At 46.3% G+C, this 27,137-nt stretch overlaps 2 protein-coding genes across 10 annotated transcripts in view; one reads left to right on the forward strand and one right to left on the reverse strand.

Annotated features, from left to right (window-relative positions):
• The window catches only part of CPQ (carboxypeptidase Q), a 545,816-nt gene that overhangs the window by 517,253 nt on the left and 1,426 nt on the right, over positions 1-27,137 (forward strand). The window lies entirely within an intron of this gene.
• TSPYL5 (TSPY like 5) overlaps positions 1-27,137 on the reverse strand; it is a 54,612-nt gene that overhangs the window by 10,787 nt on the left and 16,688 nt on the right. For 2 of the 9 annotated variants that reach the window (XM_019468076.2, XM_019468072.2), the window contains exon 2: positions 2,287-3,185. The exons of 3 other annotated variants lie outside the window; for them this stretch is intronic. The gene's annotated coding sequence lies outside the window, so the exon portion shown is untranslated. Of the gene's footprint in view, positions 1-2,286; positions 3,186-5,910; positions 7,856-27,137 lie in introns of those variants that run through there. 4 more of the 9 variants (XM_053896090.1, XM_053896088.1, XM_019468070.2 and 1 more) reach the window with 3 other exon arrangements.

The following is a 27,137-nucleotide window of genomic DNA, read 5'->3' on the forward strand; positions in this document are numbered from 1 at the left end:
TTTTAATGTTTTAGAGCATGGACTATATATATATATATATATATATATATATATATAATAAAATAAAATGCATGAAGAAAAAGATTTGGCCACACAGAAGTCATCTTTGGAGCCAAAACCAAGGCATAGTTGAGATGTTTTACTTTACATCCATGCCCGTGAGAGATGCTCCCTCTCTGTAGGTCCCACGGGAGGCTTGGAATAGACCCACCAGATTCCAGGAGCTGAGCTTAGAGCCAGTCGATGGCCTCCAGGAGGTCAGTGGGGGGCTTGTCCTCCAGTTCTCTGGTCTGTTTGTGGCCTCTGCCTGCAGCTCACATTTTGTCAGTCCTGAGCCTGTCCTTTTTTCCAGAACACAGCTCACACAGCTCACGCATGAACTTTGTCATGAGGTGGAGCAGATTTGATGCCAGGATTGGGGCCCTTCCTCTGCACTCCCACATCACCTCTACTGTGGGATGCATCCTCGGGTTATACTTCCTGTTTCTGGTCTGTCTCCTCCACTAGATTATGAGCCCCCAGGGAAGAGACTCTCTCTTAAGCATCATGGGTCTCCAGAGCATAGCAAAGAGTCTAGGACACAGGATTATGCAATAAATAGTTGTTGAATGAGCGAATGCCAATATGAATAGATGAATAATAAAACTCTGCTGAACACATCCATATGATGATGCTTTGAACATCAGTGTGAGGTTCCTTTAGATCTTTCTGTCTCAGAGACAGGCTGCTTTCTGCCTTGGGCTGAGAGTCCGGTGTATGGAACAGTACCCCCAAATTTCTTCAAAATTCTTCTGTCCAGTTGAGTGGGCCTATGAGCCATAGTCTTAAAACTTTCTAAAGTTAAACAAGTATCTTATGGCCATACCTTTGAGATGATCAATACCTTCACACCGCGTCTTACTTTTCTCAACTAGAGAGGCTGGGGATGAGAAACAGCTTGACTCCTAAACTCAGCAAGTCTGCTTCTGTGCCTTTCAACTAGGGCTCATCTCTCTATACCCATACCTTATCATACCAGCCTGAAAGAAACCAGGAGGCATTTTGAACATTCTTCTTGGATGTCTCCCTAGCCAAATTTGCTATTTCATGGGTGTATTCCTGTTTTTCACATCACCACAAGCAACAGTATACCAAATTATCCATCATAACAAAACAAGGGATGCCTTCTTCCAGCCTCCAGTAACAACTTCCTGCTCGGTCCCAAAGCCAGTGTCCCATGATTTCAGTTTTTAGCATGGCATTACCTCTTCCAGGGACCAAATTCTGCTCTAATTATCTATGGCTGCATAGAAAGTCACCCAAAATTTAGTGGCTTCAAACCACAATTTATTAATACCCATGGCTTTATGGGTTGACTGAGCTCAGCTGGGTGGTTCTCAGTCGGGGTTTCTCATACAATTTCAGCCAGATGTCAGCTGGGATGTAATTTTCTGATGACTTGACTGTGTGGATGTTCAAGATGGCTCACCCAACAGCTGGCAGCTGATCTGTCTGTGGCCTGCAAGCTTGATTCGAGCACCTATATATAGTCTGGGTTTCTGGCAGCACGGAACCTGCTTCCAAGAGGGAACATCCTGAGAGGGAGCGTTCCAAGACCCCTAGGCAGAAACTACAACACTTATTATGACCTAACCTCAGAAATCTCAAAGCATCGGGGCACCTGGGTCGCTTGATCTGTTAAGCCTCTGACTCTTGATCTTAGCTCGAGGTCTTGATCTCAGGGTTGTGAGTTCAAGCCCTGCATTGGGCTGCACACTGGGCATTAAGCCTACTCAAAAAAAAAAAAAAAAAAAAATCTCAGAACATCACTTTCATTGGATTTTATCAGTTAAGCAAGACACTATGGCCAGCTCAGATTCAAAGAGAGAGAAATTGGATCTCATCTCTCAATGGAAAGAGAGTCAAAGGATTTGTGGCCATATTTAATTTGCCACAAAGTTTCTAATCACTGAGATCTGTGTCCTCTCATTACAAGTACCAGTCTATGAAAATGATGGGTCATCTCGGCATACCTGTAACTCATAACTTCTAACTGAGTAGTTATCCCTGAGATGACTCCCAAGGCTGTCTTGTTGCCCCTTATCTTAACAAAATAGATGGACCCAATTTGCCATTCTTCTGAGCTTGATATCTGCAAAACATCTGTTAACTCTGACATATCAATGCCAATATTGAAACAATGGCTCTGTCAGTCATCTATGAGGAACCCAGATCAGGAACATTGTTTCTCCAGGAATAATTGGGGTGAGCTGCTGAAGCAAAGAGGAAAATACACAGATCAAACACGTTGATAACACGCATTTAATCGCCACTCCTAAATAGCACACCGAGGTATAAGTCCGTGTCCAATTGTGCACCTTGTGGACCATCGGTTTTGATTGTTTAATAGCCATCGGCCCTGTCTCGCTCTCTTCATCCTTCAGAACGCCTATGTCATGTGGGTGACAGTGAGCAATCATTTCCCATTTCTGCTTCCTCTGCCCCTGTGTACAAGCTCAACAGGAGGGATGAGACTGTCGAGGAAGGTAAGGGGGTAAAATGCAGCAAGGGTCTCTGCAATTCTGCAAGTATATTGGGGGACAAAAGAATATATCCTATGTTGTCACACAGCCATTTAGCAGTATTGTTTCACACTGTCGAGGGGCAGTACAGCTTGGTGAGAGAGGACACAAGCCCTGCAGTCCAATGGCCTGGATTTAGTCCCTGCTCCCCTCATATCCTCAGCTCTCAATAGTTATCTTTCTTCTCCTTGTAGTAGTATGCAACTGCTTGCCCACTCCCTCCTTCTGGGAAAACCCAAAGAATAAATGAGGAGTCAACAGAGCCATCCTGAGATAGGCAATCAGGGGAGGTACATCTGAGGAGGTGGCATTTAAGCTGAGCCTTGAATGACAGGAAGAACCAGTAGATTTGTAATCATCATGGCAGGTGCCTTCATTTCCAGTGGCTACTGTAACAAATGACCTTAAATGTGGGGGCTTGAGGCAACAGAAATGTATTCTCTCACAGTTCTGGAAGCCAAAAGTCCAAACTCAAGGTGGTAGGGCCATACTTTATCTAAGGGAAAATCCATCCACTGCCTCTTCCAGCTTCTGGTAGCTCCAGTGCTCCTTGGCTTGTGTGTACATACTTCTGTCTTTACCTCTGTGGTCACATTGCCTCCTCCCGTTCTCTGTGTGTCTGTCCTGTAAGAATACAAGTGATTGCATTTGGGGCCCACCTGGGTAGTGCAGGAGATGTTTCTCCTGTCAAGATTCTTAATCACATATTTTACCATATAGAGTAATAGTCACAGGTTCCCGGGATGAGCACGTGAGCATACATTTTAGGGGCCACCTTTCAACCCACTACAGTGTGTCCAGAGAATCAAAAGAAAGTCAGGCTGGATAAGGCCTTTTCCGCTTGGCCAGAAACTTAGTCTAGCAGCAAGAAGCCACCGGAGATCTCAGGCAGGGTTTGCACTGAGGTATGATCTAGAATGATCACTCGCTACTCTGTGAAGAATGGATACACAGGTAGAGGGCAAGGAGAGTGGCACAAGAGGACCAGTTGAGAGGCTAGTGCCAACCCAAAAACCTGAGTTTGGAGCAAATCAGCCATTCTCAAAGTGAGGGCACGGGCACATAACCCATCATCAAAGCCCACAACACAATACTTCTGGCAAGAACGGTCTTTAGACAAAGTAGATTCTAATTCTCAGTGCTGCAAAGCAAAACTATGTCCTATCTCCACTTGATTTTACCTGAAACCCAAATAATTTACTTCCATTATTAACTGAAATGAGCTCATGCTTTCTCTGACACAGCATTGGGAGACTTCCTCCATTACGCTGATGACACGGCTTTGTGATCAGGGATTCAAGGTGGCCTTGAGAAGAAGCTGAAATGTTTGGGTGACTACAGTCAGAGAGAGCAATCTCACATCAGCCACGCTGAAGTGAAAACGTGTGCAGTGAAGGGCAGGCAGGTAAGCCACGGACAGATGCCTGCCCCGCCCCACCCTCCCCCGCAGGCCTCTCCTTCCCTCCTCGCAGCCACCTCAGTCGGTCGGTCCACCAACTTACAGATGTGCTCAGAAATGGACTTTCTGCAGAGATGAGACCAAGAGTTCTCGTGACTAAAAAGAACGATGCTTTGTTAATTTTCAGGCCAGAATTGTCTCCCTCGTGCATAGGGCACAGATCTCTCAGGTCGAAACCAGGTACACATGCTTAAACCAGCCTCAGAAACAAATTTGGCTCTACTCGAAGTCACCCTTGAGACTGTCCTCTGGCCTTGCCTCACAGGGAAAGGAGAGAGAACAGACATTTACTGGAGACCCACTCTGTGAAACATACTTTCACACATGCTTGTGGCAGAGACTGCTGGCTGTTCCCAGCTGTCATTCTTCACCCCCACCTCAGTAATGAGACCTTTGATTTTTAACTGGGCTAGAGTGCCAGATGAAATATAGAACTCTGTTAAATTTGAATTCTGGATAAATAATGAAAATTTTCTTATTAAAACCATATGTCTCAGATATTGCCTAAGACACACTCATGCTAAAAAAAAAGTAGTCATTATTTATCCCAAATGCAAATTCAATTGGGTGTCCTATATTTTGGAGGTTAAATCTGACACCGGCCTGCCCTAAGTTAATATGGCATTTATCAGGGCACCTGGGTGGCTCAGTCGGTTAAGCGTCCAACTCCGGCTCAGGTCATGATCCCACGGTCCGTGAGTTCGAGCCCCGTGTTGGGCTCTGTGCTGACAGCTCGGAGCCTGCACCTGCTTCAGATTCTGTGTCTCCCTCTCTCTCTGCCCTTCCCCTATTCATGCTCTGTCTCTCTCTGTCTCAAAAAATAAATAGACATTAAAAAAAAATTCTAAAGATGGTATTTCTCAGTTTCCCTTGACCTTAGGTAAGGCCATGTGATAAAATTCTGGCCAGAGAGATATAAATTAAAATGTTTTTTTTAAAGGAAGTGGTGTGCCCCACTCTCTTTCTTCTTCCTGCCTGCTGGCTAGAATGCAAAAGTGATGCTGGAGCTCCAGCAGCCATTTTGGACTATGAGGTTATCTGAGGAACGGGAGGCACTTGTGGTAGAGCAGCAAGCTCTAAGGAGCCCGGTCCCTGGTCTAGAACACAAGCAAGAAATAAATATCTATCTTATTTAAGCCATTGCTGTTTGTGGGTTTTTGCTACTTGCAGCTGAAACTAATAGAAACTAATGCACTATGTCATCTAATTTTCACTCAATCTTCAAAGTAAGGCATATTATCCACATTTTGGCAAATAGAATCCTGAGGCTGAGGAAAAGTTAAGTAGCTCAGCCAAGGTGGTCACATAGTGATTTTGAGCCAAGTTTTGAAACCCCAATCTATCTGCACTGTATCCTGGGCTCTTATTTTCGATACCACATTGCCTCTCTGGGTGAGAATTTTTATCAAATTCCTAAGATTTTTGAACATGATATTCAATTTGCTTCCGCATGTCTGGTATCTAAAGGATTTAGCTCCCTCCCTCATCACAGGCACAGAATATGGACATGTCTGGTATCTGTTAGTGTTATATAATGTAGACCTCCATCTTTATATCGAAGACTTGAGAGAATGGCACGAAAGGACACTTTATTTATGGATTTTCTGTAGTGTCTCTAAACAAATTTATTTGGTCTATATTTTAATAGTTCCCTGCAAAAATATCTTAACTGAGTTCTGATTCAATGTGAAGCCTTCAGCTTTTATAGAGAATCATTATTAGAGGGTCTATTTGAAGAACATTTCTATATCTTTTGAAACATATTGCATTGCTTGTGGTTCTTTGTAAAATACAATTTTCATGCAATAAATGTCATGTAGAATTTAATGCCAGGGAAAAAAGTTAAAAACATCTATTTGGGTGTGAGTCTATGTTTCGTTTTGCTTTCCTTTTCTTTCTTCCTTTCTCTCCTTCTTTCTTTCCTTCTTTCTTTCTTTCTACTTTTTTCCAAACATTGAGAGAATAAGATGTCTAACAATTACTCTAATGCTTTTAGTTTTCAGGGCCCTTGGAGCTACACCTCAGGCTCATTTACAGTCTTTCAATCGTCTAGAGACTAAAATATTTATTTGTTTTCTCTTCCTTCTTAATCTACATTTTTTTCTATTCCTCCAATATTTTTTTCTTTCTTATGTCCAATTATCCATTAGGATATATTTTTATTACTATAGACCCCCTCACATCTGCCTTCATTTACTTAACAAATGTGTGTTCACTGCTTCCCTTGCACACAGCACTTGTCCAGAAGGAGATGAGTTACAGGCTATAAATTCCTAACTGAGCCTTGGCTTGTAAGTCATGAGCACGACTTTCTTTTGAAAGGGGCTCACAAATCTCTACCAAATAATCTATTCTAGAATATAGGTGATGATGATCAGTAAACCCAGGAATTCCCCAAAATTTACATTTTTTCCCCATTTTGAAAACCAAGATACTAGCCCCACCACTGGAATCTTCTGACCGAAGACATGTGGCTGCCACAAATTTCAGGCACCATTAACGGCACCAGCCCTGGGGAAAGCTATGAAGAGACCAACGTGTTCACAGCAGCCATTCTGCTCCCTTCTTGTTCTGGGGGGGGGCTGAGGTGGAGGGGCCCTGCCCTGGGTTTCCAAGCACTGAGAACTTTGGGGCCCTCTTCTCACACCCTTCCAGCCACCAAAATCCTTCTCGAAAGATGTCACATGCATTTAGATCTCTGCAAAAGTGACCCTTTTCTCCCCCCCCCCCCCGCCCCCCCGGGACAGGGGAATCTTAGCCATTAGAGCAAATTAGGGAATGAAAGATATTATCCTCATTAAAGGAATTGTGTATGCTAATGAGCAGGGCCCCTCCCGCGAAAATGTGAAGCAAGCAAGGAAGGGAAGAAGTAAGAAATGAAGGCCTTCACGGTGTCTGAAATTGGCCCACGGAGTCAGGCATCCTCCACACCTATGTGGTGCCGCCCGAGAAAGCGCCAGCCGGTTCACGTCTCCATGGTGATGCAGCCTGGTTTGTCAAATATTACTGAGCTTTCGGAGAGTGGAAAAAATCACCACCAAGCAGACGAATTGAGTCTTTTCTTTTAGACCGGGATGTGGGATTGGAATTTTGACTGTTGACTCCCATCCCCAGAGATGGTTGACCCCAGCATCCGGGAGAGCCTGCGCTTTTCTGCCAACTTAAGCTGAAAAGAGACATCCGCGACAGTCTATATCCCTGAAGAGTGGCCCTCAGGGTCATAGAGACGCGCTTGATCTCTCCCTGAGTTCAGCGCCTCACTCCGTGCGTCCCCTCAGCCCACATTCTCTTCATGGTGACACGTCTTGATTCTGTTGCCTGCCAGCCTCTCTGGGTGGCTCAACTGCGGACACACGTCCTGGTTTATAAAGCGCTTTCACGCACTCTGTGGGGAAGCTTGATAAGCTCTGCTTGACTGTTAAGGCAACAACCTCAGGAAAATTTAGTGACTGGCTTAAGGTAAAAAACAGCAGAGTCGGGCCTACGAGGCCATAGCTTTAACTCCCACACAAGAGTTGTTTTCCATCTTCTCTGGCTGATGGTGTCCGCTAAGAGCCAAGCAGGCTGGCCTCAGGAGCCTGGCCCTGGCAGACCCTCGGCTGGCCTCGCCACACCCCTGGTGCTCTGTTCACATTCTCACGGCCTCATGGGCTGTTTCGAGGACTCCATTCCGAGGCCGCGAGTTTGTTGGTGGCAGGGACAGTGTCTGGTTCAACTCTGACTGCCCTGTGCCGAGTGTGGTCAGCGACCAATAACAGATGAGTGAACGTTCTTGGGCCAGGCCCTGGGGGCTGCCTCACCAACATGCTAACAGCACTCTGGTCCTTGTTGCAGCCTGTACGGAAAAAAAAGAAAAGAGGAAAGAAAAGAAAAAAGAAAAGAGGAAAGAAAAGAAAAACGGAAAGAAAAGAAAAGAAAAGAAAAGAAAAGAAAGAAAAGAAAAAAGAAAAAAACGAAAAAAGAAGAAAAGAAATCTCTTTCCTTGCAAAGTCACCTCCACTGCACCACTGCTGTATTCATTGTATAAGTGAGTGGGCTTTGGACGCTGTAGGACGGTTTAGTGGGAGAGATTTAAGGCCCTGAAATAATGCCTGTCTCATCAAGTCCACATCAGAAAATCAAACAAACCAGAATATGATCTTCTCTTCTGTTTTTGTCTTAACAGTTTTGGGATTGCCGTCAATGGAAACGGCATACTTGCAATAAAAATATTCCTGGCTGGCCAAGTGACACATCTGGTCGGTCACAACCAGGGAGAGAACGAACCCTTTCATCCCTCAGCAGCCCAAAAGAGGCATCTGGGCAGGTCTGCCCCTGGGAATGTTTGCGAAGTGTCATTTGAGCGGCTCCGGGAGAGGCGGGATGATGGATTTCATAACCGAAATCAGGAAACTCGCCAGAACAAAGTTTGGACGGCTTTATGAAATCACGGAGAAGAGATCCTAAGTGAGGATAATTGATCTGTCCCTCCACTGCTCTGCAGGACAACGCTGAAGTTATCCTACAAAATTCGCTTTTTTTGTTCTTAATCTGCAAAATAGGAAAGTCTTAAAACCTCCCTGGACGATCCCTTTAAATACCTCACAACGTTCATGAGACGAAAAGTTTTCCTTGTCTGTAACGTAAATCCCTCTTGCTGAAATTCAGATCCACTCCCTCTTGCTTAGGGATCACCTGAGCATTTCATGCCTTGACCAATATGCGTCAACACATGAAATAAACTTAACCGCTTTTCAAAGCTCTTGTGAAGTATATCTGGTAGCACTCTTTGTTGCAAGTTCCAAATGCCCAACAAAGTAACGAAAACAATAAAGATCCTCTGACAGAGGATGCAGAGTCTAGGAACGGAGTCCCACAAACAACTAAGTAGGAGAGCAGGACGTTAGAAGCATGATCAAAGCACTGGGAGAGTGAAGCAGATGGATCTTTGGCCCCACAAACAGAGAGGCCAGAGATAAGTTGAGCTTTGGCACCTTAATAATGCCAGTAAGGACTTGAGTTCTTCTCTGTTTTCTACTCTGCTTTCCAGGGGATCAGAGCCATCTGAAAGCTATCTCCCTCGTGGTGGCAAAATAGCCACTGTGGTTCCAGGCCTTGCATCCTTAGAGTATGCCATCCCTTCCAAGCAACAATCCTGAAATTCCCCTTGATGAGGCCACCTTGGGTCATGTGCCCACACTTGAACCAGGAAATGGAATGTACTGATTGGTCCCTGGACCTGGGCATGGGGTCAGCTTCCCAGAAGCACTGGGGCTTTGTGGGGAAGAAGAAAATGCTATGAAAATCTCGGCCCTGTTAGAAAGAAGGTGGGCAGTTGGATGCTGGGTAATTGTGGGAAAAAACACACACACACACACACACAAAACAAAAACAAAAAAAACCCAAGATGTTTTATCCCATATGTTTTAATATGATATGATTTTCTGGACCTAAAACATCTCCTCAGACCTGTGGTTCGTCCACTTAGAGACGGATTTATAACCCTGACAGATCAGTGTTTTCCACACTTCCCTGATGATGGGAATCACCTGGGGGCGTTGTTAAGGATGCAGCCACTCACATTCCTCCCCGGAGCTTCTAGTTGTGGGTCTGGGAGGGAGCCGGGGAATTTTTAACTCAGTTTGTTCTCCACGTCATGCTTGTGAGACCACCTCACACCCACAATCCATCCCAGCACATCATCTTCCTGACCCTACAAGCAGGGGACTACATGGGGGCTGCAAAGATCTTTAAGGTGAGGGGGATATGCTCAAGTTCTATGCATTCTTAATGCAGAATAGACTTGAGAAAGTTGCTTTCGGACCTGGGCATTGTGAGGATTGGTCAGAAGTCTCTGGGTGGTGAAGAAAACGGTCGCTAACCTTTGTTGAGCACGAACTCTGCAGAGAATGCCAAGCTGAGCGCTTTGCATGGGTGTTCTCCTGTAAGATATGCATCTCCGTCTGTAGAACATTTTCAGGCAAAGCAGAGGACATCATCTTTCTAAAACATTCTTATTAAGATGTTAAGGAGGGGCGCCTGAGTGGCTCAGTCAGCTAAGCGCCTGACCCTTGATCTCACAGTTTCGTGAGTTCGAGCCCCGTGTTGGGCTCCCTGCTGACCCTGCAGAGCCCACTTAGGATTCTTTCTCTCCCTCTCTCTCTTTCTCTGGCTCTCTCAAAATAAATAAATAAACTTAAAAAATTATTTAAGGAAAAAGAAATTAAGGAAACTTTATAATAGGTAAAAATAAAAATAGGTAAAAATTCCCACATCGGAAGTTTTATTTAGTATCTATATATTTAGTATCCATAGATTATCTAGCAATCACTATTTTGTCATAGTTTCTTTGGTTTAAGTCACCTTAATCAGCTTTAATGTCCTGGAAGGATTGCCAGGATAGCCACACCTCTGGGAGGAAAACAGCTGGAGCTGGAGAGTGGCCAGGACCCTACTGTGGCTGCCTGGATTCCTGCTTCTCTCTGTTCGCACCACCCACCCACCCCACCCCCGCCCCGCCCTGCACTCATGCCCGCTTTCCACACCTAACCCAGGAAGGCGCTGTCGTCCCACAGCAACCAGGTACACATCACCTCCAGCCAGTCACCTGCACCCAAAGGCTATCTATGAATCCCAGTTCCAAGTTCTAAAAGGGGGACTCTGGTCCGGTAAGCATAGTCAAGCCACTGGCATCAAGTCCAGTTAGCCGTGACGGGGAAGAAGAGGGCTCAGGTGATATAAACACGGGCCAGGAGCCAGTTTCTACTGGGAGAAGGAACATAGTTTTCAGAAAAAAAAAAAAAAAGAGTCATTGGAGGCTGAGAAGATGCCCCCAAATGGCTGTTGATGCAACTACTGTAAATCCCATAGCTCTTAAATGAATGTTTATTATATTCATCCTAGAGGCATCTGGAAATATTTAAAAAACTTGTGGTGCATACAGTGCTGGACACACTCACGGCTGTCCAAACTGATGCAGTAACCCCTCTGTCCTCCCGGGTCCCAGGCCAGGACGTGGGAGCCAGTGCTTTAGAGGAAGAGAAACAGGGGCACCTGGGTGGCTCAGTCGGTGAAGCATCCAACTTCAGCCCAGGTCATGATCTCACGGTTCATGGGTTCGAGCCCTGTGCCAGGCTCTGTGCTGACAGCTCAGGGCTGGAGCCTGCTTCGGATTCTGTGTCTCCCTCTTTTTCTGCCCCTCCCCTGCTGGTGCTCTGTCTCTCTCTGTCTCTCAAAAATAAATAAATGCTAAAAAAAAATTTTTTTAAAGAAATATTTAGAGGAAGAGAAATAAACTGGATGATTCTTGGGAGTCCTTGACCTCTCCGGTTCGCATCCTTGGAATGAAATGGGAGGGAGTGTGTTTTGCCTGCTAGAAGCGATTAGAGAAAAAGAGACGGGACACTCCCGAGGGCCACCCTGCCCCTCCCTGGCATGCCTCAGAGCCCACCTGGCCACCGTGCCTGCGTGGCTAATTGTAACATTTCAGCCTTCGCTGCCAGCAGACTGCCCACGTCCTGGCAGCTCCAAACGGCAGGAGACTAATAAAACGAGCCCTAATGAATGGATGGCCCTGCAGTAATATTGAACTCTCGGATTTATTCTTGTTGATAATTTGAGTGGAGTAGACCAAAGGGACTCTTAGTGGTATAACTAGGAGATAAAATTCTGATGAATGAAGCATTACCTTGTTGCTTAAGGAATCGTGCATAATTAAGAGGGTTGTTGACCCTAATTGAGATGATGTTGCCAAGGTGAGCCGAATGGCAGTTCTGGACCAGAGAGAGAGTTTCATGCCCAGGGCGACTCTTCTGCAAGCAGAGGAGCTCACTTTGGTTTTGGCGAAGCTTAGAAATGAGCTTCGCTAATGGGGCTTTTTAACCTTGATACGGAGCTAGGTCTGGGAGTAGCGTGCATCAGATTCTGCCTCCCACAGGCCTCCTGGCTAAGCAGAATGCACCAAGACAGAATTAGGGGGCCCATTCAGGGGTCTGTGTATTCTAGGCCTCCATTCAGGGTCTACGGTTGTTCCGCTCGGTGCTTAGATGAAGAACTTCCAGAAAAAAGCACCAAAAAATACAGCCCTGGGGTCCAGCCCTGACTCTGCCTCTCAAGTCCCCATGGGACCTTGGGCAAGTCACTTAACCTTTATGACTCTCAGAAAGGTCATCCAGAAAATGATGGTTCCTCACCTGGCAGCTATGAAGGTCAAATTAAATGTTAAAGTGCTTCATAAATTTTGAGACACTGTACAGATACAGAGGGAGGGCCCTGTTACTGGAATATTCATATATGAGTGCCCAAACTATGGACTGGTACCAGAAAGCAAAGGTTTCATAGCACCAAAATATCCACTGCTCAAGTAGAGTACGTATGATATTGGGCTCCACCCTAGACCTCCTTACAATTAATTAATATGCTTTCCTGCCAAAAACGGAAGCCTGCCCCTTCCTGATGGCCTGACCTCTACAATATCTGACCATATTTGCAAACACAATGCAAATGGATGGCACAATAAAATTGCAAATCCTGCAGAAAGTGAGGGATTTCATGAGGTCAGTGAAAGTGATGTTGGAGAATGCTCGATTCAGTCAGCAAAGCACTGACCAAGAAGTTAAGGCAGAGGTAACCAATTCCCAAATTAAGAGAGAAGAACAAAGTCAGTGTTGCTTCAAAGGAAACAACTTAAATGGGAAAGATTTTACAGCGGCCCTTGGAGAAAATGATAAAACACTCAAGTATTTTGTAAAAATTACTCTTCTGGGGAGCGTGCTACAAAAGTTAGGTGTGAAGAATTTAGTATTAGCCATCAGGTTCATTTTGTTGGGAAATTTTCCCATGGAAAGAGTTTGTTTTATTTATTCTTTAAGAGTTAGCTGATAATTGGTATTATTAGAGTCTAACTTACTTTTATAAAAGCTTTTATAACAAATTTAATTTTCTAGGCAAAATCACAAACCGGGATTTTGTTGTGTGTGTGGTTTTGTTTGTATGTTTGGCCCCCTTTCACCAACCATTCTCGGCTAAGGAGGACTTTTTATAATTATTGAGTTATTATTGCTAATTTAATTATTTCCCAGTCTCCCTCAGTAGAAATGGTGTGGTCAGGCTTTTTCAGCCAAAGGGAGAGAGAGGAATGACTTTGTAAGCCCTTTGGAAATGGGAAGGCTCAGGGTGTCGCTCTTTTAGTGATAAAGCCAAAATGGCTTGGAAACAATACAGTGAGAAGTGAGCCCAATTTTCTGGTCAGAGTTGATGCTAGCATGCCAAGCTATTTTCCCTGAGAGAGGATGTGACAAGGACTGGCTGAGAGGCACGAATGCCATGGCCTCTGCACCCCGCAGGCGGCCAGGCTGGATGCGGCTACTCTGGCTGGCCAGGCGGATGCAAACCGCGTCCTCTCCAGGAGCTCCACTGCTCCCTCCCCTAGCTGAAGAGGGTCAAACCTCAATCAGAAGAGTCGGGGTTTCAGGACACCCTCGATGACCCTTCACCGAGAATTTAACTTAGCTGTTGTCATCAAAATCCTTTGGAAATAACCCCCCACCTTACCAGCAAGTTGGCTGAGGCATTCAACGTGCCTGAATCCTTGGTACTCTGTCCCTGCAGGTTCTGAGTCACCGTGCGGAGAAGATATGCAGCTGGAAGGTAAGATGTCAGGGTGCTGCTGGGAAGACCTGGGTTCAAATCACAATTCTACCACCTTACTGGTTGTGTGACCTCAGGCAAATTCCTTGACCCGTCTAAACATCGATTTTCCCTTCTGTAAAATGGGAAAGGGTTCACTAATAGGTCTGCCTCATGGGGTTTGGGGTGGATCTTCAGTCAGACTCCCCAGAAGCGGAAACTGAGAGGAGGCTTCATGTACAGGTGACTTATTTAGGACACGCTCCCACTTAAGAGAGTAGAAGCAGACAGGGACAGAGGAAAGTCGAAGCCAGAGATGGTTTCCCAGCCTGGTCCTCCCAGGCACTTGGGAGGATGTTGTACATCAGTTTGTCCTGCTCACAAGGAAGCTGGGCTTTCACGTACCTGCACTGGTCGCCCAGGGGCTGAGGGTCACGAAGGAAGGTAAATTCTAGGCACTTGGGCACTCTGCACTGTGAGCGAAGTGTCCCCAGGAGCCCTCAGACAACGTCTGATGAGAGTCCCAGGTGCAAACCGCGGGCAGTATCGCTCTGGTAAGAGACCCAAAGATCTCAGCAGAGGACAAAGGGGGGTCTGACACAGTGGGGTTACACGATATGATTTTTGTAAAACATCTGGCCCAGTGCCTGGAGCAGAGAAGGCTAGGGATGCACACCCACTCTTACTGTTGCTGTTGCCACCATGGTTCTCATAATAAAAATACGATTGCCACCCTCTTAGGCATTCTGCCAGGGAATCTGCTCTATGGGCCCAAGCCGAGGAGCTGGTGGTCAAAGCCTCTATGCAGGTAAATGTTACATTCAACGTACAAGAAAGAAAAAGGGCACTAACATTTATCGAACTCCTACTGTTCAAATGTCAGGCACGGTGCTGAGCACTTTACATGATCTGTCTCATCCACTTCTTATAACAGACCCATCTGGTAGGATTAGTATCTTCATTTGTACGGCTAAAGAAACAGATCCAGAAAATCAAAATGAATTACTCATTGTCACACAGCTAAAAGGCAATGGAGCCAGCATTCAAATGTGGTTATGCCTAGGTGATAAGGCAATATTCTTTTCACCTAAGCTTCAGAGCCTACCTGTTGCCTGTCCAATATATTCTAAGCAGCAATGTGCCCAGCTAACATAATAGATCGATCAATTCCCCTCGCAACTAAGGATGGCCAATAGAAGTAAATGAAGTCATTGTGTGGGGCTCCTTTAAATAAAATGGATCCCATCAGGAAGCATTCTTTTTTCCCTTCCCCCTTCCTTCTTCTCCTACTCAGAACACAGACATGATGGCTGGTGCTCCAGAAGCCATCTTGGGCCATGGAGCTGGAGGCCTATAGTTGAGCTCTGAACTTATTCTAGGTATCCGGACTTATTTTATATGAGAGAAAATAAACTTCTATGTTACTGAAGTCACTTTCATTTCTGTTGTCTGTTTCTAGCAGCTGGCCCTAATCCTAACAGATACAGATTATATGATAGTTATGAGATCTTTTAAGAAAAAATTTACTATCCTGAATTAATGTGAACTATCCACTTGCCCCAGGCCCTCTTTCCTGGAAAAATGTTGACACATTTTTGTGCCATGCATTTTGTGTCAGATTTTTTGACATGCTATGAACCTGAACCCATTAAGTCCCAACCAACATGTGGTTTTCTAAACACAACAGATAAAGTCAGATAAATTGCAAGCAGCCTGAGATTTCAGAATTTCCAGGGCAGGTATGATTTCCTACATTTTGAAACTGGGGAAACCGGGTCACGTGCTGGGAGATAAAGCCCTGATCTGACAGGGTTCTCTGAAACCCTGGAATCACACCCACTACCTCCTGGATTTCTACACCTCCCCACATATCACCCTTTCTTGGTCTCCCATAGAAGCAGCAACTGGTTTCTTCCTAGGGAAGCAACAGTAATTGGCCCCGTATCTCCCAGCCCCTAGACTTCTCACTTTTCAATGCTTTGTTTCTCTGATCTCAGTCCCAGGAAATGGTGTGTGACTGATGACCTGACAGTGGCTTCAATCTATATTCTGCCATTTGCAGGAAGAGTTTACCAGAAGCTTCAGTCAATAGTGGAAGCTCCTCGGTCTGGAGCCCAGTGGAAGGCTTACAAAATCAGGGATGGTTTGTCAAAGCAAATTTCACATGCAACTGATTCCAGCACCTTGGGACAGGCTGCTGGAATAAATAATCACCATACACATTTTGTTAGCTATGCCTCGTTAGAGATGGATTTTTGGAAATGGCATCCTGAAGGCTGCTTATCTGTCAGTGCTCCTTATTAAGCATGGTGAGTGTTCCAGATTGGCTTTTCTAAAAACTTAGACTGTTGCCATGGCCAGGTGCGATTCATCATGGTTACTGGCATTGTGGGAGCCCGAGGGAGGGGTGTGAGGGCCCGAGCTCACCTTCAGAACTTGCAGCTTCAAGTGCTGGAGGAAAACTGGGGAGAAGTTTCTCCGCAAAGTGAAAGTTTGATCAGAACTCCTCAAGGAAGGATGTTGATGTCAGTGTGACAAAATTCCAGCTTCAAGTCACTGTGACTCCCCACCCCTCTCTTCTCTGTGTCTCTTTCCTCCCCACTCTTCCAGGTATGTTTGACTAACTCTGCTGGGACCGCCTCAACGCAACAAAAATACATTGGTGGAAAATGCTTCTGCCCTCAATGGACCAAACTGAGTCAGAAGGTGGAGAGTTCCTCTTTATGGGCTCCAGGCAGGGCTCTAACAGGGGCCCTCCCTGAGGGGCCCTTGCTCCCCCATCCCCACCACGTGAGGGCAAGGACTGGCCACTGAGTTCTCCATTCCCTGAGCACAGTATAGCCCTGGTATACAGTAGGTGCTCGCTACACAAATTGAGTTGAATTGGATTGTCACATCCTCTGTTTGGGCTTCTTTTAACTTGAGTAGTTTCTCTAACATGAGAATTACTAGCCAGGCCCTCTCACACACTCTAATCCAGCCTTACTGCTTCACAACAGGAGCATTCCAGTCAGCCTCAGCACAAGGCTGTGGGCAGAATGGAAACTGCTGGCAATATTGGGACTCGGCAATATGACCAATATCTCCCTGAGACCCTAGCAAGTTAAAAGTTGTCCTGTCAGGGGTGCTGAGGAACATCAGTATTATGTTACTGGTGGAAAAACAAAGACACAGAGAGGTTACTTGATTCAGATCTCCGACAATATTAATGCAGGGATTCTTATGCACTGTGAAAATCTAGATGTATCATAAAGGCAAGTTAAGAAACACTAACTTAAAAAAAAAAAAAGGAAAGAGACACTAACTTACTTTACAAAGGGATCCCTTTATATTTCCTTAAACCTGCCAGCTGTCTTTGTGCTCATAAAATGTAGTTGTTAACCCCAAAATTGTTATATACAAATTTCAGCATCATGTTTGGTCCACAAAGCAAGGCGTATGTGTCTGCTGGAGCTTGGTCCTAGTCAGTCTGTATCCATGAGGATAGTATAGAGCTCATTCCCGCATTTCCACATAGGAGTCTGGGGTTCATTGGGGTGTGTCATCAAAGGGTCTTCGTCCAGTTCCATTAGGCGAAAAATAAGGGACACAAATCCTAAGCCCTTTTGGGAATGGCCCTGCCTTCAAGGGACCCCGCTTTGCTACAGCTTGATGCTAAGCTGAACAACTATTGGCGATTTTGTTCATCCTTCTGGGCCTTATTCTCCCAGGGGAAAAATAAATAAGGGGTAAGATAAGTCAATTTTATGTTCTTATCAGACCTGATATTATAGGTTTCTAAATCAGGAGGAACAGAGGCAGAAGGGTGGGAAAGGTTAGATTGGGCAGGAATGGTCACCTCGTCCAAAAATAAAGATGATGAAGACCTTTTATTCAAATTCCCATCAATGTTCTATGAATGGCTGCAAGATTACTTGTAAGAACATACTGGCCAAATGCACTGCATCCAAGCTTCCCTTCAACCTGGGATAGGCAGTGTTTGTGAAGGATCCATTTCCCAACATCCACCAGAAAGTGTTTCCATTATCCATTTGATTTCTAAAGCATCAAAAGGAGAGATTCCTGTGTCAAGGAATCGGCACTAAGGCTGGGAATCAGGAGAGCTTTCAAGTTCTCTCCAAAAGTAAGGTTGCACTCATTAATTGTTTTCTCCACGGAGGCCACCCTGCCGGCATTTGGCAGGATGAACGGTGATGATGTGTGGTGCTCACAGAGCAAGGATCTACTGCAATAGCCCTTGACTTATGCTGTCTCCCCTTAAAAAACAAAGGCATTAAGGTTATGGATGTGTTCGTGAATGAGAGGTCCCCTGTAAAGAAAGATTCTAGGACATAAGTAATGGCCAGTGACAGTAGGGACTTCAGGGATTCCTAACAAATTAGTGATCCCTGCACTTCAATCTGTCAGCTTAACCTATGGCCAGCTGCCCAGACCTGTTCAGCTTCTCTAGGAACAAAGAGAGAGAGAGAGAGAGAGAGCGAGCTATGTCATCCCCAAGGCTCTAGACCCCAGTCCTGCAAGGAAGGAATTACAGGTGGTGGGTTATTTAGGACTCAGCCTGGGGCTTTCCTCGCTCCAAAGAACATCTTTCTCTTTTTCCTTGTGATGACTACTCATCCATTATCTCTTGACTAGGATCCCATTGAATGGAATGCAGGATGAACAATCTCTATGGTTCAAACCTGCTCTCCATGTTTCTATGAATCCAAGGGATGTGTCAGGGCTGCCATATTGTATAACTCTAAAGGGTTCCATTCACATCACGGCCCCAGGCAGTGCTTTGGGGGTTTTATTTTTAACCCCACTTGGCACCTAGTAAATCACTGACCCACAACCTGCATTTTTAGTCTTAAAACCTAGATCTATTTGTTACCTGTGTACTCAGTATTTTTTCTGCTCAGATTCTAATAATACTGTATACAATTCTTGTTTCCTAGGCCACAGCAGCGTCAAGAAAAATCGAGCTCTTGGCCTAATTTACAAGGTCACTGGCTCCAAACCGCACTCAACTTTGTTAACAGGCTAACAACCCTTACCTCACCTTCAAGTCATGCCCCACCCCTCTCATGTGTATGAAGACCTTTGTAAGCCCTAGGCTACCCCTACATCACATGAAATATATTAAAACATACCCACAGCTTTCAAGGACAGATAGATAAAGAGAGAGGGGGAGAAAGTGAGTCACATATATTGTCTACATATATAATGTTGTTATTTATAATATATCATTTTGCTATACATTTTTGAAAGGGTGTTTAATTTTCATAAATTTGAATGTGTGAAGAATAAATTATGTTTATGATCCAAACATCCTACTTATTATAACTATATGAGAACTATACTATGCGTAACCCATTATTAGATGACCTAATGTTATATTGTGCATACATTTCTTTATTTAATAATTTTAACTTTCAGGAGGATGAAGACTTTTTACTCAAATTCCCACCAATGCCCTCTGAATGGCTGCAAGATTACTTGTAATCTACAGCTGATAAAAATTTTCACAAAACCTGAAAAGCTTGTAGGCCTAGATATAGGAACTCCTATACGTCTTCCCCACATCCCCACATTACCCCAGCCAGCCCCAAATCTCTTTCTAGTGAACCCAAGTAACTCCTGCTCCTAGATTGTGGCTACTAGGTGGGAATTGCTGTTGGATCCATATTTCTGCGGTGCTAGGTTCCATGATTACCTGAGATGACCACACCACAGAGAGTTGCGGCTTTTTCTTTTCTTTCTGGGGGCCTGAATAAATCCCAATGCACTTATTTTCCAAAGGGCCCTAGAAATCTGTCTTGGCATTCCAGAGTGACCTATGTTCACACCTTGACAGCATTTTACACTCTTCAAAGAACCACTAAGAAAGGTAAAAAATGTTTTAACATTGTGTGCCAACTATACTCAAAAATAGAATGATAATAAGATGTTTTGACTCAGAAAACTGTTCTGTCCAGAGGATATTTCGACTCCTAAGAGCACTACCATTTAAGCCACAGTTATATCATTATGGATACATTTTTGTACTGAAAGTACTTTTTTAAACAAATTCCATTAATTCCTTTAATTTCTTGATCAATCTTTTTAAACAGCCCAGTTAAATCCTTTACAATTCTTTCCACTTTTATTGGTATTGTATTTCATGGAAGTTATTTTCACTGGGTTTAATTCTTTCCCATGCAAATTGTACAATACAACTTTGACTATTGACCAGTGTGCTTTGTTTATATCAAATACGAAGATTGTAACTTCTGCCCCGGAACATTGACTGTATAGACATTTTTCTACAAAGTTCAATTGTTCCTAAATCAGGCTCCACAGATTAGAATTTTACATAGTACAGATTTTAAACACTATCTGCTTTATTTTTTTTAATTTTTTTTTAACGTTTATTCATTTTTGAGACAGAGAGAGACAGAGCATGAATGGGGGAAGGTCAGAGAGAGAGGGAGACACAGAATCTGAAACAGGCTCCAGGCTCTGAGCCGTCAGCACAGAGCCCGACGCAGGGCTCGAACTCACAGACCACGAGATCATGACCTGAGCCGAAGTCGGACGCTTAACCGACTGAGCCACCCAGGCGCTGCAACACTATCTGCTTTAATTTCTGTCGATCATTTCTCCCAGTGATATTCCTTAGGAACTGTATAGAAAACAGAGAGTGGTACTACTCTCCTAGCAAAGCCACAGTCTGTTGGGGGCTCATGCCCCTCCCTCTAGCAGAGGAGGCCTATGGTTTAGGGCTGGATTGTGTACAATGAGTGGATAAAACATGAGCTCTGGAATCAAATCATCTGGGTTAAACTGGGCAAATCATTTCAACTCTCAGTTTTCCCAGGGGGTTAGTTTCCCATTGGTGGTTTCCCATTTGTGAAATGGGGTCGATAGTAGTACCTGAGCCAAGGGTCCCCGTGAAAATCAGGGCATAATGCATGCAAATTGCTTCACGTAATGCAAGGCACTAGAGCCTAGTAAGAACTGATGGCTCTTGTCATTACCCCAATCACCTTAAAAATTCTATCAGTTATCTATTACTATCCCCAAACCTAAAGGCTTAAAATAACGGTAACTCTGGCTGAATTCTATTCTGTTGTATGTATACACCGCACTTTATCCATTCATTTGCTGATAGACATTTGGGCTGTTTTCACCTTTGGTCTATTGCGAATAGTGCTGCTGTGAACATTCACTTACAACAGTTTGAGTACAAAATGAAATGAAGAACTGATACCTGCCACACCACAGATGAATGCATTATGGTAATGAAAGAAGCCAGCCACAAAAGGTCTGTCTCCATAGAGACATAAAGCAGATTGGTGGTTGCCAGGAGCTAGAGGCACAGCGGGGGTGAGGGTGGGGGGCGACGACCTGCTTAATGGTACAGGGTTTGCTTTTGGGGGTGATGAAAATCGGAACTAGAAAGGGGTGGCGGTTGCACAACATTGTGAATACACTAAATGCCACGGAATTGTTCGCTTTAAAATGGTTAATTTTATGTTCAGTGCCTTTAACGTCAATTCGAAAAATGTATAATAATAGCAATTTATGATTTCTCATGATTCTGTGGGACAGCTGGGGGGGCTCCGCTGGCTTCACCTGGGCTCTGCTCAGCAGGAGGGCTGCCTGGGAGGGCGGGGCCTCTCCTTCCAACCGGGCTTTCTTCCTCAAGGAGTACAGTCCAAACCTCAGCAACTCCTGGGGCTCAAGCAGTTACCCAGCCTCTTGCCCGCTTTACATCTGCTGGTGTCCCATTTGCCAAAACAAGCCCCAGGGCCGGGCCCAGAGCCAATGTGGGAGGGGACTATGTGAGCAAGCCAGCACCGGGAGGCATGGTTCCTTGAGGGTCACACCGAGACCATCCTCCACAGGCTTCCTTCTAATCTTGGACCCCAACTCTGGTAGACTCGGGCCTGAAATGTCTCTTAGACCCTGACTCAGACTCAGACTCAGAAAAGTTGGGCCTTTTTATGCATGGCTTTAGAACGGGGGAGGAGCAAGCCTTAAATATATTCAGAGATCACCACGTGGAATGAAACTCCACTTTCTTCATCTCTGAACCCAAACTGCCACTTAATGTGGAACAGCTGAGTGCAGGAGCAGCGGACCCTCAATGAAAGGATGGGCTTCACAGCGTTCAACTTGGAGGGCTCTGGATTTCCCAGTCCTGAACTGCCCAGGGAGTCCATCCTAAAGGGCCAGGTCAACCTGACGACTTACCCTCATGCCCATAGAGATAGCCTCTGTCAGTTTACAAAGGATCTGCACGCACGTTATCTAACTTAACCCCTGCGAGGTTGGTACTCATCATCTCCATCTCGGAGAATGCGGTGGAGCAGGAGATGACTGCCCAGACCCTGCTCTGGGATGGACTTGTTGCCTCCAGCTGCCAGCCCCTTCCGGGTGTGCCTTGCTGTAGAGGGTTGCTTCACCCAAGGGCATGCTCTTTCCTTTCCTGGCAGCCCACGTGCAGCTGATAGTGGCAGGGACACAAAGGTCCAGGCCCTTCAACCCATGATAGGACAGCTCTGACCAGCTGCGTATACTGCATTTCCTCCAAACTCCCCAGGGAAGGGGTGCAGATCACCTTCTCCCCTGGCCAATTCTATTCCCTCCCCTTCCATGTCACACGTGTTGATCCCCAATAAACATTTTGGAGCCCAAACTCCATCTCCATGTCTGCTTCCAGAAACTCCACCTGCTGCAAAGAACCTGAGGCTTCTCGGCCCCCAACATCCAGAACCTGAAAACTCAGGACCGCCAAAGCGGGTGCCAAAGCCCAGGCTCCCTGCACCGAGTCCTACTGCCTTGTAATCTCTACCCCTCTGGGCAGGAGGCCCATGTCACTGCAGGGTGTGTGATTCACTCTCTGTGTGGTAAGTGGTGTAGACACAGCAGGAAAGTTGTCCTGGAATACCTCTGTATCCCACAGAAGCGTGACATCTCTTTCATAGGGTTCACAGGCTGTGGTTCTGACCACTGTGGGAATGACAGGCATGGAGACCCTTTCCTGAGAGCAGGTTTTGATAGAAGCAAGGAGACAGGGAGCTGCATGGGGGGGGGGGGGGGGGGGGGTGCCAGACCAGCACCACAGTGTGCGGAGGCGGGGGAAAGAGGGCCAGAAGAGATGGCGGACAGGGGGCACTCAAGACAAACCTCACACTCTGGCCCAGGAGCCAGCGCTTCCTGGAGATGACAGGCTGTCTGCTTCCTCATAAACTTCCTCACAAACTCTGGAAGCCAGGCAAAGGGCAGAGCACAGCACAGTCAGAATACTTCCCAGAATGCTTGGAGTCCTTGCTTCAGCATCCTCTCACCAGCGCACACTGCCCCCCACCCCTCCCACCATCTTCCCAGGAAACCCATGGCCCAGTGCTGTGCCTGGAGCCGGGAAATCTACTGCCTCAGACAGGAGAGGGTTCAGCTGTGAGAAACAGGGACCCAAAGTACTGGTGGCTTAAACAGCGTCTTTTCACACATAAAAATGCTGAGGGAACCAGTCCAGGACCGGTAGTATGGGGACTCCACAGGCTCTTGGGGAGCCCAGGCTCCTTCCAGCTCATGGCTCCATCATCCCTGGGACACAGGCCACATCCATGTGACAGAAGGCAGGATGGAGGAAGGGGTAAGGACAAAGGGGGTAAAGAGGAGGCACTGACTGACTTTAAGGAAGGTTTCTGGGTCCCGAGGAACAACTTGCGTCACACGATCACATCTATCTGCAAGGGATGTAGGGAAGTGGTGCTTTTCTTCTGGGACCACATTCTATAGCTAACGACTGAAGGGGCAATTTTGGCAAACAAGGAAAAGAGATATTGGGGCAACACCAGCAGTCCCAACCCCTGTGGGGTTTCAGTTCTACAAGGGTCACTTCCCAGTTAGTGAATTTGGGGAAGTCACTCTGTCTTTCTGTGTAAAGGGTGTGGTAAAGGCTGTCCTGCCTCCCCACAGAGTTCCTTGAGTGTCAATGAGACATAGAAATACCTGTGAAAACAGGGACACCTGGGTGGCTCAGTCGGTTGCACATCTGACTCTTGGGTTCAACCCCCACATCAGGCTCCGCACTAGCAGTGTGGAGCCTGCTTGGGATTCTCTCTCTCTCCCTCTGTCTTTGTGCTGTCCCCGTCTCACTCAAAATAAATAAATAAACATTAAAAAGAAGAAGAAGAAAGAAGAAGAAGGAGAAGGAGGAGAAGGAGAAGACGGAGAAGGAGATGAAGAAGGGGAAATCTCTGTGAAAACAAAGCAGGATATGTGGACCTCAACATTTGCTCTTTTTTCACCAATGTGTGAGGATCCTTTCTTGGATTCTCAGATACGCTCACCCCCAACTTTCTCCCAAAAAGGTACAGATAAAGATAACTAAGTGCTAGTCACTGTGGTAGTAGTTTTACCTCACCTTATTTAGAACTCATGAAAATGCTATGAAATAGGCAGTCTCTCAGGGTAGATTTGTAATTTGCTACTCCACTGCTTTCAAAGACATTGAGATCTGGCGAAATCTGTTGAATAATCTTAAAGTTTGGGTTTGCAATATGGGGAGCAGGGAGTGGGCAGAGACAAGTCTGAAAATAGAGGGAGAAGAATTTCGAACTCTGGGCAATCTTGGAGGACAAGAGTGGAGACGTGAAGAGAAAGAACTAGAAAGAAGACCAGAAGCTGCCTGTTCAGTGTCCCCAGATCAACTATAAAGTATACCAGACTTGCAGAGTGCTTGCTAAGAGTGGATTTTTGTGGGAAGTGCTGAAAGCCCCTGCGTTTTAAGTGTGGGCTGATACAGAGGCAAAGAGGCTGTGGTCCTGGCCCGAAGCTGGGGCAGAGGAGTCCACAGATCATAATAAGCCGGCTTCTGGAGGAGGACTTAGATTTTCACAAACCATGGCCTATGGTCTGGGTCTAAGGCATCAATTTCAAAATCACTGTGTGTGATTTTGGGGGGGGGGGGTGGTCCTGAGACTTTATCTACCATAAACATTATTATCGCTGTATTAAACATCAAGAAACTGGACCTCAGAGAAGTCAGGCTGCTGTCACACAGCCAGTAAGTCTTGGCACCAAGGTTCAAATCCACTTCTGTCTAGTTGCAAAGCCAGTGCTCCCAGGCAGTACCCCTACTGTCCCTGTCCCCGTCCCCACTCCCCACTACCACCCTGCCTCGTCCCACACACGCTCTGCCACTCTCACACAGCCAAGCATGGCTTTCCCTCCAGATCCACGCACAACTGAGGGGCTGAGCCAGACGCCAGCCTGCAGAAGACCGCGGCTGGCGTAGGAGGCGTGGGGTCCAGCAGACAGGTCCCATGGTGCGTCCTCTGGCTTCACCTTTCATTGCAACCTCCAGTGGGCCCCTGGCCCTTCCTGCCCACAGCTGCGTGCCTTCCTGATGCAGGCAGAAAGAAAGTCCCCCTAAAGGAGGCAGGTGGAAAGCGGCAGCACCTTCTTTCAAAGGCAAAGGGAGGTCATGGCAGATGCCCAGGACTGATCGATCTGCAGTGAGAGCCCTCTAGCAGTGGAGCTGAGAGTGAGGGCTCCATGGGACGCAGGGGCTCACACACAGGAGACAGGGACGGCCCTGCAACTGCCAGGACCACACTCTCCAAGAGGGGCCGCTCTGGCTGCATCCTCTCTTCAAATAAACACCGTCCCAAGACTGCCCAGGGCCAGGCTGCAGAGCTCGGAGCTGCCAACATTTCCGTTAGAAAGTCCTCATTTTTCGGGCTGAAAATGTAGCTTTCAGAGTTTATCCTGGGCTAAGACTTTTCAGTGTCATCTTGGGAGCCAGTTTTTAATTTTCATTGATTTAGATTCTGCAGGGATGAAGAAAGAATTCCTCCTTCCCACCTTCCCCCCCAGTACATACCCTTCCAAAAATAACTAAAACAAAACCCCTAATTGTTGAAAATAGGTTTACATTTTATTTTGGACTTTTTTTCTTCTGTGCTATGGAGATCAGAATACAGCTCAAGAGAACAAATAGTTCCTTTAGGCTGGGCTGGAACCTGGCGCGCCTCAAGATTTAGAACCGTGTGTATGGGCAGAGGCGGAGGGTGGGGGGTGACCTCACATTGGCCCTCATGCAGGGCAGGAAAACAGGACACAAACCCTTCCCTAGCCTCAGGCAGGCTGAGCATCTCCCCCCCCCCCCCACCCCTCCCCAGAGGGCTACAGGGACCTCCAGGGCTCCTCCTGTGATAGGGTTAATTGTTCTCCAATCCACACCTAGCAACCACCTCCCCAGCATAAGGAGGAAGAGCTTGCTCTGCTGAAGGCCAATCCTGAGGCCCGGGCTTCCCTCGCTGGCCCCACATCCTCTCTATCACTTCATCGCCCTGTCTTCCCACGCCTGTCCTCATACAGCTGGCTCAAGTACAGAGTGAAGTTCAAGCACAGATGAAAGAAACAGGCGTTGGAAGGTCCGAGATATCCATGCAGCCTCCTGAGTCCCCTGCCTTGGGACAGGAAAGCCTCCCCTTTCTGGGTGGTCTCTGCTCCCTCTACCCTAAACCCTCATCCTCAGAACAAAGCTTGCCTGCTTCCTGCTTCTCACTCTGGCCCAAGACTGAGCATCTCCTCCACTCTCCTCCTGATTGCTAAAGGAGGAAGTGTCTCCCTCACTTGGCTCCCGGGCCTAACTCCGCCAACTCCTGGGCAAAATAATCTAGACATTCACCTACCACCACCTAATTAGCCTCTACCCCTTCTACGTCCTGCCTCCTTTTCTCTTAGTTTCACATTTTGAGCAATTCATCTAAAAATTGGGTGACTGTGCCTAACACAGTCTGTTAGGCATCTGACTTCAGCTCAGGTCATGATCTTGTGGTTCCTGAGTTTGAACCCCATATCTGGCTCTCCGCTATGAGTGCAGAGTCTGATTTGGATCCTCTGTTCCCCCACAACCACCCCTCCCCTGCTCGAATGCGCACGCGTGTTCTCTCTCTCAAAAATAAGTAAACATTAAAAAATAAATAAAATAAAATTCTCTTCATCTTCTCACCACAGCCCGGCCCAAAGGGAAGTACGCGGAATCCATTAGTGCCACTGAGTAGAGCTCATCTCTTTGTCTGACTGACGTTCTCGTAGTAAGTTTGTGCACAACATTTCTCGTGAACACTCTTTTCCATGTTGTTATAAGTTCATTCTAACTCTGTTATGCTCTTTGTCCCAGAGTAAATCCTGCCATCTGTGTGAGCCTCAGGAGCTTTGCCTGTGTGACCAGTCTTACATGCATCCCTTAACTGGCACCGTCTGGTGTTGGAAGACACCCACCCGCCTGTGTGTCCCTCTGCCACCCACATTAACAAGGGGTCACCTGTGTGGCTCATCCCCAATAGAACAGACCACTATGTAGAGAAGAGGGAGTTACAGAAATGTAAGCCCTGGAATAGGAGCCAAGAGGAGGAATTAAGGGCAGACCCCTAGCCTAGGAAGGAGGAGTAAAAACTCCCAAACCACTCTGAGGTATATGGAAAGTCAAGGGGTTCCCCGGAAATCCCATAATCCATCCCTCAATTCTC

This window comes from Panthera pardus, unplaced genomic scaffold, assembly GCF_024362965.1.
Source record: "Panthera pardus isolate Hobbes unplaced genomic scaffold, ASM2436296v1 HiC_scaffold_7, whole genome shotgun sequence".
In the NCBI taxonomy this organism is placed as follows: Eukaryota; Metazoa; Chordata; class Mammalia; order Carnivora; family Felidae; genus Panthera; species Panthera pardus.